The sequence below is a fragment of the Uranotaenia lowii genome, chromosome 3 (assembly GCF_029784155.1).
Source record: "Uranotaenia lowii strain MFRU-FL chromosome 3, ASM2978415v1, whole genome shotgun sequence".
Lineage (NCBI taxonomy): Eukaryota > Metazoa > Arthropoda > Insecta > Diptera > Culicidae > Uranotaenia > Uranotaenia lowii.
In genome coordinates this window covers 76620607-76633769 of record NC_073693.1, presented here as the reverse complement: position 1 = coordinate 76633769, position 13163 = coordinate 76620607, and the positions used below count along the sequence as shown (strand labels likewise).

The 13163-nt window shown below is 34.0% G+C and overlaps 1 pseudogene; it reads left to right on the top strand.

The window, feature by feature from the left end:
- The first annotated feature begins 485 nt into the window (after positions 1-485).
- On the top strand, positions 486-943 carry LOC129752309 (histone H3-like; annotated as a pseudogene).
- The last annotated feature ends 12220 nt before the right edge of the window (positions 944-13163 follow it).

The window sequence follows — 13163 nt, the reverse complement described above, 5'->3', positions numbered from 1 at the left end:
AAGCAAGAGTACATGATTATAACAGATCACTAAAATGATCGGTCCCAAATGACTTCCTTGTGGCAAACCTGAAGAGGCAACGAACTGCCTAGAAAAGAATTCACCAGTAAGAACGGATAACTTTTGTGCCATTTAGTAGCTCCGGAACCAACCCACTTAGGAACCACAGAAGCCTAAACGTTCGATCTTTGCGATTGCAATATCGTGGTTCACCTTATCAAACGCCACAGAGTGATCTGTATTAATGGCGTCTGTTTGAGTTTTCTTGGCAAAGCTGTCCTGCACGAGCGATGTAAAACTCAGTATAGTTTAGGCATGAACCCGTGCTGATCGTTGGAGAAGTGATGCTTGCAAAGTGAGAAAATTGGTTCCAAAACAACCAGTTCAAACAGCTTCGTGATCGCGCATAGAGCGGAGATTCCGCGGTAGTTGTTCACATCTCTCTTATCTCCCTTTTTGTGGACAGGAAACATGTGAGCTCCACAATGAGGGAAAAATTCCGCAGTCCAGCGATGATTGAAAGATTAGTAGCTTTGGCCCGTACCAAGCAGACTGCTCGTAAATCCACCGAAGGAAAGAGTCCTCGTATGCAGTTGGCCACCAAGGACGCCCGGAAGAGTGCTCCGGCTACTGGTGGAGTCATGAAGCTTCATCGTTATTGGCCAGGTACTGTAGCCCTGCGAGAAATTCGTCGCTACCAAAAGTCGACGAAGTTGCTGATCCGGAAGTTGCCCTATAAACGTCTCGTTCGAGAAATTGCTCAGGACTTCAAAACGAATCTGCGCTTCCAGAGCTCAGCCGTCATGGCGCTTCAGGAGGTCAGCGAATCTAATCTGGTTGGACTATTCGAAGTTACCAATTTTGTGCTATCCATACCAAGCGTGTTACCATTATGCCCAAGGACATTCAGCTTACCCGGCGTATACGTGGCGAGCGGGCTTAAGGCCGACTTTAACGTCGAATCCACCGAGCAGGCCATGTGACTAGCTGGAGTTTTCTTATCTAAGTTGCGAAAATATTTCAAAATGTCTTATAGAACCATTTCCTTTTCAAAGAGTTTGTCCTAATTGCATGCTACAGTAATAAAATGAACTGTTGACCCATTTTTGAAAATACATCTTCCATTCTGATGACAATTATGAATACCTTTGAAAAAGTTTGGAAATAATGAGAAATAATGCTATGAATATTTTGAACTAACTCAATCTAAATCACGTAGAAGTTTCATAACAGTCCCTTAACGCACTAGAATGTTCGTTAAAAGTCCATTAGATAGAATCTCACCCAAAAAGCATAGTGTTCAATGTTTCAAAATGATGCCTTTTGGAATGTCGGAGCTAAATAATGGTTCATTGAAAAGCACATGGACTTCCAATTCGTGAAAGGCACATAAAACGTATAAACGTTCCTGAACCACTTGTTTTGAACTTAAAAAGTTAGTTAGTATAGAGTTCGGAATAAGATCAATGTTTCGAAAGCGGGACAATGTTTTCATTTCACTCAAGTACCTTTAGCTTAGCCAAACGTGAACTTTTGATTCTACTTCTTAAGTCATTTTTGGCTTTTGGTTACTTAGGATATTTAGGCTAAGTCAAGCCGTACGAACTCCTTTTTGCGAGCAGCTGTAAAAATGTGATAAGTTATGATATTGTTTATTAAAAGAAACTGGATTATCTTTTAGAGGTAGAAAAAATATCTTTGCATTAATAGTATTCTTATTTAAAAGTTAAACAGTTTTATATAACCTTGTGCTTTTACATGTTTTAACCTGCAATAATCGGAAAAAGTCCTTTCTACTAAATGTAGCCAAAGTTATGTAGAGGAGATGAAGCAAGTGTTGTTCAAAATTTGCAGACGAAAAATTCTCTTGTTCGGAAGCAATATTAAAATGATTTTAATCAATTTTCATCCATGCAATCTTTTGTTAATCACTTAAAAAAGTGATGCTATTTGTATCGAGTATAGTCCTTTTGACACAGTGTTGTAATCCAAACTAAGATCAATCTTTTAAGTTGCTATGTAAATGTGTGATTTGAATTATTTATATTTACTGAAGAAAAAGTTTCTACTAAACAGTCGTATTATGTTTTCTTTAAAAAATCATTACAGTGTGAAATTGGTGTTTAGAGCTAAAGATAAAGTAGGCTTTGGACGAAGAAAGCGAAAGAGTTTTATTTAACAGGTAAATTTGCTGAAACTTGTGAAACATTGGAAGGCGAAAGGCTTTTATGGTGGATAAAATTCGAAAAATAGAAACAATCGGATTCTGGAACAATGGTCCCTTAAAAAGAAGACATGATAGTTATTTAGCTTCGGTTCCTCCGAAGGAGCAAGCTCAAACCACGTTCCCAGAAACTTTTAACGCAGGTGAAGCTTCGTCCTGAATCATCTGTAACCATCTTTTCCCTTCGTTTTGGTGAGCCCGTTCTGTATTATTTGGATATCAGTTTTTTTTCTTTATATTCCATAATGAAATCCAAAATAACCGATATCCTATTTAATCATATGAAGCATTTGGCAGGGAACTCCACGCTTAATCCCTCCCTTGTTTCTCCCTGTATCTTCTTGGATTCCATCACATGGTTGCTTGTCCCATTTGCGTTTTCATCATTTTCAGTTTATACAAGTGCCGAATTACCGTTGGACTTTTTACGATTTTTCAATGCCGTTTTTCTCATTTCAACAAAAACGCAAATGGGACGGACTTGCTATGAGGGGCAGTATATGTATCAGATACTATGTAGGACGGAAAAATGAGGAACGCAAGTTTATCATTTTCCAGGATGCATGGTGTTAGACGAAGAAAAAGGCGAACTTAGTTTGAAATTGTAGTTTACACCAAAGGAAAACAATAAAAGAAAATAAAAAGATGCTTTTCCTGTATAAGGTATCTTTTGAAAATTTGTTACTTTATAGATCGAGTGGTTTGAATCTGTTAACTTAAATTATTTAAGCCTTCCGAACATCTGTACAAAACATTTCCATTTCCGTTTATTTAACTCATTTCAGTTCTGCTCAATTGAAGTTAGACAAATACATTGCCCCCAGAATAACAACTCATCAACTTTGCCAACTAGCTGCAGTCCGTCCATCTTCAAGAAAGCTCACAATCCCAGGGGAGGTTGAACAAACGAAGAACTAAAAAAAACAGAGTTGCAAAATCACCGGGAGACTAATTTGCATAACAACGAGCTCCATCATTAATCATCGAATTAAAAGATACGAAAATTTTCTCCTTTCGACACAGGAAAACTGTTCGGTGGCTGATGGCTTGCATTTGTGTACGCGCCCGGGGTTTTTCCCGGCTGAACTTCGCAAAAGAGACCAACCGGAGTTGGTCCTGTCTGCAGTTAGTGGTGGTGTGTCTGTTTGTGTTTGTGTGTGTGTGTATGAATGAACGAACCGGTTGGTTTTGAATGGAAAAACCGAGCGCAGATGAAAAATGACTCCCAGCCTGACTTAGTCTGACTGAGCTGAGTTTTTTTTTCTTTGGTTGCCATCAACCGAGATGGGAAGTGGATTGTTTCATCAAGTTGAAATGTATTGAAACGAGCAGCAGATCTGCAAGGGAAAATAAAACATGTGGAAATTTTATGCTCCGAAAGGATTAAGCAATGTCATTATTTTTCAAAAGAGTAGAATTGCATTTGAGTTGTGCCAAAATAAGTATTTTTTCTTTTTTAAAAAAGAGCTGAGAATTAAATTGTGCAAAACGATATTAGGAAGCGGTGAAAAATTGGGTTTTTTTTAATTAGAGCTGGGTTGGAAATTTCACATTTAAAAGTCCAATTACTTAAAGAAAATTATGGACAACAGAAATTCATATGTGTTCGTTTTAGCCACTATGAGAGAGATTCCATGCCATTATAAGACTTACGCTATTAAACAAATCCATTACATTTTATGCTTTTTGAATTGGTTTTTCCATTCAAGGGCTGTTCTTGTCACATCTATAAGCTATCGGCTTAGTAAAATTCCTCAAAAAGGTACCTACCTACTTGATTATTTTCACTCGAATTTTCCTATTTGTGTACGCACATATAGAAGAAAACGCATTTCAAATCGACAAATCACCCACCATGCTTTTTTCTTACCCCATCGGTGCTAGTTCTGACAAGACGAAATATTACTCCCAAAGCGTAATAAACTTCACCCAGAAGATGTGGCCAGCGAACCCCCTCTTACAGAATTATTTCTTCACATTTGGTCATAGTTCCGGGCTGATGTTTATTTACCTACGCATGTTTACCGGTGCGTGTAGCCATTAATGACCTGACCTGTTTTGCCGCTCCGATGGCAATCGGAATGTCATTAAAAGCAGCTTGGAGGAGTCACTGCTAGTGGGACACACATTTTTCCTGCTTGCTGCTGCAGTAAATTACTAAGTCGGCACCCAAGAGACGTAGTTAATAATTAACACATCAAAAAAAGTTATTATCAACTAGTGACAACCGGAATCACCCATCAGTAACTGCTAAGTCCATTTACAAAATCGGGATAGTCTTTTAAGCCTATAGAAGATAGACAGCGATATAATTTCAACTCGATTTTTTTTCTTTTTGGACATAAATTCTCAATAACGAGTTGTTATGCGTTATGCTTCCAGAGCGAGACAATATTTGAAAAATTAAAAATATACACATAATTTGAAGGTTCTGCAGATTTTCCGGAATTTTGTCGGAATTTTGAGTTGATATTTTTATCTCAAATCCTCGAGTTTCACCGATTTGAGGATTTAATAGGATATCTATTCTTGCAAAGAAGGCGTGGTCTTTGAGCTTGCTCTGGGGAATGCACAGTGGTCCGAAAGGGCAAAAAGTGGAACTAAATAGTGCCTTTGTCTTTCGTTTTATCTCTTAAGTGTCTCCAGAACATTTGTTTCTTGAAACATGTTTCATTACTTGAAAGTATCAAAAATTAGTCAAAATCTACTATGAAAAAATTGAAAATTTCACCTTTTTTTTATTTCGATAGATAGAGCTTTGCTTCAAACAACAAAGCTGTAGAGTACGTCAAAATATGAAACTATTGAAAACATCAAAACTTTATCTCTTTTCAGAGCAGAGTTATAGAGGTTTTTATTTAAAAGTTATTTAAAAGATTGTTAAAAGTAGTTTTTTAAACTTAACTATAGTTAGATGATGATTTACGTGAAAAAGATGTTTTAAGATTTGTTGGGACATTCAAATCACATGTTTTGCACAATATTTCAACATCCTACGATGTTTTCTAGCCAACTTATTGCAACTTATAGTTTTATTTTTTCTCAATTTCACGAGCGCTTATTGCAAAAACGTGCAAGTGGATTTTTGAAACTAAGAAATCATGTTGAAGCATGAACTAATTACAACAAGCATATATTTGATGTTTTTTGCTTGTTTCTATACAAACATAATTTGCAACTGCTTTCTGCCTTCGTTTTGCGTAGCATGGAAATCAATTGTTGTATGGAAACACGTAAAACACATCAAATATATGGTTGTTGTGTTCAAATATGAGCGCATGGAGACATTTCCATTTCAAAATTTGAAAAGAGTTTAAAAACATTTGAACCCATTTTTTGTATAAAACATTTTTTGATATTCTTTGATAGAAATTCAATCTGCTTATTTGTTATTTTCCATGGGAGAAAATGTTTATAAAAAAGATGGATTTCGTATTTTTAATGATGGGAAGTTTAAAAAATATTCGAACTCATTAAAAAACACTCGTTATAAATGTGAATCCAATACTTTTTATTAAACACAAGCAAAGTTTACAAATTTCATCATTTAGCTATTTTTTCTCAGTTCCTTCATATCAGCACAAGGATAGACAATCAGATTTTAAAATTGATACTATCGAGTCTTAAAGCAGTGCAACTTTCGATAAAACAAAATTTTCTCTATAAAAAAAAATGCAATTTTTATTATATTGTCTATCACAACCTCACTAATATCAACAATACTGTTGACCATACGCAAAGATTAAGTTCAGATGATCGATAACAAATTTATTCACCTTTATTATACAAAAAAGAGATTTCAAATTAATGATATGTAGTCCGAGATACTTGAATATAAGTGCCGTAAACTTGGTGAATATTTTGAAAGGGGTTGCTTTTTTGTAACACTAACTTTTTTATATTCTAACTTAGGTAAGGAGTATAAAGCATGATCATTGATAGCAGAATATTCAAACAACATTAGTGGCCATAACAAAATGTTTGTTACAAACCTAGATTTCATGTTTCGGTATAACTTTGATCATTATGGTTGTAACGTATCTCAATATCTTCAAAATTATTGTTTGGAAGCCAATTAGCACAGAAGGCTTAAAACATCAATAACAGTAATTTTTCGTTTGGACTCAATTGAATTTTTCAACGTTTCCTTTCAAAAACAAATATACTCAAAAGATAAACAATGTTGCTGCATACATTCAGGGACAAAAAGTATAAAAATTTCTCAATATTTTTGGCCTCAAATACAAATGAAATTTTACCTTCATGCAATTCCCTAAGTCCTCACATTGTTCCTTTGTTCTTTTTTCATTTAACTTAACCATTTGATAGGGTTTTCAGCCCTATTTTCTTTATATGCTTTCTCATAGAAAATGTCCGTTTTTTTTTAAATTTCCAAAAATGATCATAGAGTGACCATAAACATAACTCTAGATCTAGAACTATACCTATAAAAAGGAAAAAAGTTAAGCTTTCTTAAATATAACAACCCATTTGCTTCTAAATGCTATCAATTTATCAGGAGAGGTGTTTGTCTGTGAGTCTCCGAAAAAACAGATATTTTTAAACTTAAAAACTACATTTTAAGTAACATAAAAAAATCTCTAACTACAAACCAAATTAAACCAATTCAAACCTCATATAATAAGCTTTCTAACGTAGAAAACTGTTTTCAGATATTTTAACTTCAGACTTAGTTAATGATGATTATCTGTAAAAATTTTGTGTTGATCGAAGTTACCCCAGTTTACAGTACCTACTTTTTTGAAACGATTTTTGAGAAATAACTTGGAAATCATAAAATGAAAGATCATTTTTTGAAAGAATAAGGCAACATAATTCAGATTTTGCTGAGGTGCAAAAAATTAATGCTGATTTTTGTAAATTTATTTTCGGCATATCTGTAAAAATGTAAATTCTTGGAGAAAGAATATCAGCATTGAATATTGATAATTCGGGTTGTTGATTGTTGAAAATTAACATGTGTTGAAAAGAGCGAAAGAGCATTTTTGCGAGGAAAACTTATTAACGTACACCATACTTTAGGTGTTCACCATATGTATCTAAGCTTCGGACCAACAAAATTGCATTGTATAGGTTAAGGTAGTTCCACCTCTATCCCGGTCCTAATACTCCTAAAAAATGAAATGTTGTGGGGTAAAGTATGTTGTACGTTAAAAAAATTTCCTCGCAAAAATGCTCTTTTACTCTTTCAACATCTGTTAATTTTCTCCTAACTTTTCTATCCATCTCTATCAATTTTCAAATCTTGTATTCTTTTTCCAAGAGTTTACATTTTCACCAATATGCCGAAAATAAATTTACTAAAATCAATGGACGGTGGTTAACTTATCTTAAAAATTAATGCTGATTTTTACAGATATGGAAGTACTGAAAAATGTGTGCATTTTTGGTAAAAAAATTCTAAAAAATTTGATATTGAAAATAATTGCTTTTAATTCGAATTTCTCGATGATTGTTGACAAATGAGAAAAAGTAATAAAAAAGCTATCTTTTTTTTAGTTCTACTGAAATCCAGCAGTTTGATCGAATTTCATAGAAATCTGAAACAAAAATGAATCTTAGATAGTTTGAAAGCAAAACTATTTGCAGTCTTTCATATCACTTATCACTTATCGTACTTCCACAGCCAGAACTTAAGTCTGAGTCCCGAAGAATAATAAAAACATGTTATTATTATTCTTGTCTTTGTTCATGCTTTTAATTATGTTAACATAGAAACATTAAAATAATTAAAAACATAAAATGGTCGGGCCTACTGTGGAGCAGAGAACGCAGAGACGTCAGGAACAAGGGGAAAGAAGAAGCGTGGACCACCAGTACCATACGCTCCGAGGGGCATTTCGTTGGAAGCACGCTAAAAAGTGCTCCTTGTAGATTATTGAACCAATGAAGTGACCCATGATTCAGCAGCAGGAAATGAGTTATTTTAAACACAGGAATCATAAAACAAGGCAAAAGTTTGCGTTAAACATTAACATTTTCAATCATTTAAATTTAACTCTATAACTGTTTTAGTTTCCAGGTTCCATCATTTCTGGTCATCGACCAAGGATATAGCGCCTTTACTCGCTCTTGAAAGTAAAGAAGAACAAAACAAAAATTAATAGAACATAAACCTTTCAAGGTCTTTTGAGACCTCGAAAGGTGATTATTATAGTCAGACAAGGCCAAATAATCAGACACGTCCTAAATAAATCATTGCATCCAATTTCAATTATTTTATGTAATGTTGTTATGCCGTAATACTGGTGATTTCCATTATTGGCTAAAAAAATATATATAAGTGACGCAGAGTAGATTTAAATAATGGGCCTTCATAAAACTTTTTTAGTAATAGTGTCTGAACAAGAAGGCACATTGGTAAATTTGGAAATAATTATTACAGCCAATGCTGGTGTTTTGCATCATGGGAAATATTAGTTTTGTATTTTGAGTTCGTTTCATTCTGATGTGTTTTCCTAAATTTTTCCTGTAGAGTTGTGTTGTGTTAAGAAATCATAAAACCTTGCTGACATTGAGAAAAAAAAAACCCGATTTAATACACTTAACAGTGGATTGGAGCCTTTCTAACAGAGTTTAAATTATATTTGGAAATATATAAAATAATATAGAATATACATGATAGATTCCTTCCCTCTGAATCATATAAGTATGATTTCAGATATTCAAACACGAAAAATTCCAATCTCAATATAAAAAAATGATGCCTGATACGTTTTTTTGGGGAAAAGCGAACTGGTATGTAAGGAGCTCATTTTATGTATGGAAAGAATGGTATTTAAACAGTAGAATTTCCAAGATTTATAACACGCTGAAATGGTGCCGTGGTAGCAACCAGAACTTTCACGTTGCTGGTCACGGTTCGAATCTTACTGTTTTTTTATGCTTTTTTTTTACTGAATAAGTAAAACCAACTACAATATTGATGGATAGCCGTGACGCGTGCCCTAGCATGATACCTTTTTTAGAGCTCAACCATGCATAGAGGAAAAATTCCCACAAAAGGAGGGGAAAGTAATATGACTATTAAATGATTAATCTCATTCTGTAAACTAAATCTGAAATCTTATTCTGATTCTAAAGTTTGAATTTTGAGTTACAACACTTAGTCTAATATTTGAATATAAGTTCCAATTTCAAATTCCAGGTTGATCTTTAATCCAAATTCTTAATCAGAATTCTAAATCTGAATTCTCAATCTGAATTCTGAATCTGAACTCTGAATTTGAATTCTAAATCTGTATTCTGAATCTGAATTCTGAATCTGAATTCTGAATCTGAATTCTGAATCTGAATTCTGAATCTGAATTCTGAATCTGAATTCTGAATCTGAGTTCTGAATCTGAATTCTGAATCTGAATTCTGAATCTGAATTCTGAATTCTGAATCTGAATTCTGAATCTTAATTCTGAATCTGAATTCTGAATCTGAATTCTGAATCTGAATTCTGAATCTGAATTCTGAATCTGAATTCTGAATCTGAATTCTGAATCTAAATTCTGAATCTGAATTCTGAATCTGAATTCTGAATCTGAATTCTGAATCTGAATTCTGAATCTGAATTCTGAATCTGAATTCTGAATCTGAATTCTGAATCTGAATTCTGAATCTGAATTCTGAATCTGAATTCTGAATCTGAATTCTGAATCGGAATTCTGAATCTGAATTCTGAATCTGAATTCTGAATATGAATTCTGAATCTGAATTCTGGATCTGAATTCTGAATCTGAATTCTGAATCTGAATTCTGAATCTGAATTCTGAATCTGAATTCTGAATCTGAATTCTGAATCTGAATTCTGAATCTGAATTCTGAATCTGAATTCTGAATCTGAATTCTGAATCTGAATTCTGAATCTGAATTCTGAATCTGAATTCTGAATCTGAATTCTGAATCTGAATTCTGAATCTGAATTCTGAATCTGAATTCTGAATCTGAATTCTGAATCTGAATTCTTAATCTTGTAAATCTCATTTTGATTGTTTTGCATCACACGGTTTTCAACATTGAAATTTCTTTCATCCAAATTTTTTTTTATGATTTCGGATTTTACAACTTTTAATAGTATGGTTTTACCCCTAAAAGTATGCAGCAAACTTAATTTCAGAAAAATTGTGAAAAAAAGTTTTCACAAAACAAAATCGTGTTTTCATGCGTAATGATCTTTAAGTCATCGCAAATTTATCAAAAACTGTGCAAATTGGTATTCTTGGAGAAACAATTCCAGAATTGAAAATTGATAAAGTGAGGAGAAATTTTACGGATGATGAAAAGAGCGAAAGAACATTTTTGCAAGGAAAATTTATTAACGTACACCATACTTTACCTCGCAACATCCAGCTTCATCAATTTTTAATTCTGATATTCTTTCTCCATGAATCTAAATTTTTCACCGATATGCCGAAAATAAATTTACAAAAATTCTGAATCTGAATTCTGAATCTGAATTCTGATTCTGAATTCTGAATCTGAATTCTGAATCTGAATTCTGAATCTGAATTCTGATTCTGAATTCTGAATCTGAATTCTGAATCTGAATTCTGAATCTGAATTCTGAATCTGAATTCTGAATCTGAATTCTGAATCTGAATTCTGAATCTGAATTCTGAATCTGAATTCTGAATCTGAATTCTGAATCTGAATTCTGAATCTGAATCTGAATTCTGAATCTGAATTCTGAATCTGAATTCTGAATCTGAATTCTGAATCTGAATTCTGAATCTGAATTCTGAATCTGAATTCTGAATCTGAATTCTGAATCTGAATTCTGAATCTGAATTCTGAATCTGAATTCTGAATCTGAATTCTGAATCTGAATTCTGAATCTGAATTCTGAATCTGAATTCTGAATCTGAATTCTGAATCTGAATTCTGAATCTGAATTCTGAATCTGAATTCTGAATCTGAATTCTGAATCTGAATTCTGAATCTGAATTCTGAATCTGAATTCTGAATCTGAATTCTGAATCTGAATTCTGAATCTGAATTCTGAATCTGAATTCTGAATCTGAATTCTGAATCTGAATTCTGAATCTGAATTCTGAATCTGAATTCTGAATCTGAATTCTGAATCTGAATTCTGAATCTGAATTCTTAATCTGAATTCTGAATCTGAATTCTGAATCTAAATTCTGAATCTGAATATGAGTTCTGAATCTGAATTTTGAATTCTGAATTTTGAATCCTGAATTCTGATTCCTAAACCTGTATCCTGAATTTGAAAACTGAATCTGAATTCTGCATCTGAAATTGAATCTAAATTATGTATGAGTATGTAGAAATGAAAAAAAAACATAAATTCATTCTTCAACACGAGTAAAAAAAACGAGGGTCATAAGATCTTCATATAAATTCCCCCCCAACGCAGTTTCCTGTACGGCTCTGCATTTTGTTGACACCCGGCATGGCTTTAGACACTATAATTTCATAAATGAAATTATAATGTCTATAGGCATGGCGGACTCTGAAGGAAACGCCCATCCGCCATTTGCTGCATTGAAAAGCAAGAAGTGTAAGATATAAACACTGTTGCCGTATTTGCCCCAGCAGACTGAGAAACTGCCCAGACCACGGTGCGTCTTAGTAATGCCTTTTACCTATTTGAGTTTGAGCCGCTTTCAATCAAGCGTGCCGATGGTTTATTGGATAGCGCTTGCAACTTGGGATCTGAAGGGTTTTGGTTCAATTCTCGAGTTAATAAAAATATTATTTTTTTATTTTGATTATCTTCAATTTATAAATGATTGCTGGTGCTGCTGCTTCGAGGCGCCACTAGCAACTTTTTTTTATGCCATAATAAGTATGATATGTATTTGGTAAAGAAAACGGTTTCAACTATTTTGTTTTTTTCCCGTTTTTGAAAGGGTTGTGTAGAAAAAAAAATGCATTCTTTTGAGACTAAAATCATTTTAATTGTGCAGCCCAGTTTCGCAAAAACGTTCTAGACATTTTTAAAATGGCACATACAAATCCACGGACATCAACAGAACTCGTCGAGCTGAGTCGATAGGTACCTATAAAGGTATGTCTAAGACCCATAATTAATGATCTCTCAAATCGACCGATAACCAAACCTTTCTGTTAGAAAGGCAAAACGTGAAGAGCGAATATGGAGAAAGTAAATTGGAAATTCCTCACCGAATGATGCAAACCAAAGCAACCTTCTTCTAGTAGCCCCGTATTGGCTAGCGGCTTTTGCGTTTGACGACGCCTCATGCTCCGCCAACATGTCTTTTTGGTATGTCACTTTTTGCACGTATGTAGGCCACTTCATTTTTCCAGGATGCAACACTCAACGCAATGAATGCCGCTAGATTGATAGGATTCACTCCCCGAATAACACATTTTCAAGCCGGGGAAGCAATGATTCTGACACTCATGCTTGGGTATTTTTCTAAAATATTTGATCAAGGCTCGCGGTATGATATTTTTCTCCAATTAATTCATCAAACACAAAAACCCTCCCTCCCAAAAGCTGTCGAACCTTCGCCCTAAGAACAATCGTATCTTCCACAAATGATACGGGCGGATTATTGTTCATCACAAAAATTCCCAATCAATAACAGTTTCAGCTTATTTTTTTAGATTTCACTCCGCCAACCACATGTTTGGATGGGCTTTTCTTTGATTTTCTTCAATTCGGGGTGCGCACTTGAATCGAAAGGAAACTTATCATGATCGAAACACAACTTCAGGCTCCCCAACGAGGTTTTAATAAAGCCAAAAGTATCAAAAACACATAGCAAACTTCTGTCGAGCACTTTTACAAAGATATTCCACTTTTAAACTTCAAATTTCCCCGATACTTGAATTAAATTTTTGGCAGATAGAAAAAAAAACGCGTCCGTCGCCCAAAAGTCATGGCTTACTCCTCTCAAAAAAAACTATTTGCAGTCTTTCATATAGTTGTAAAATATCA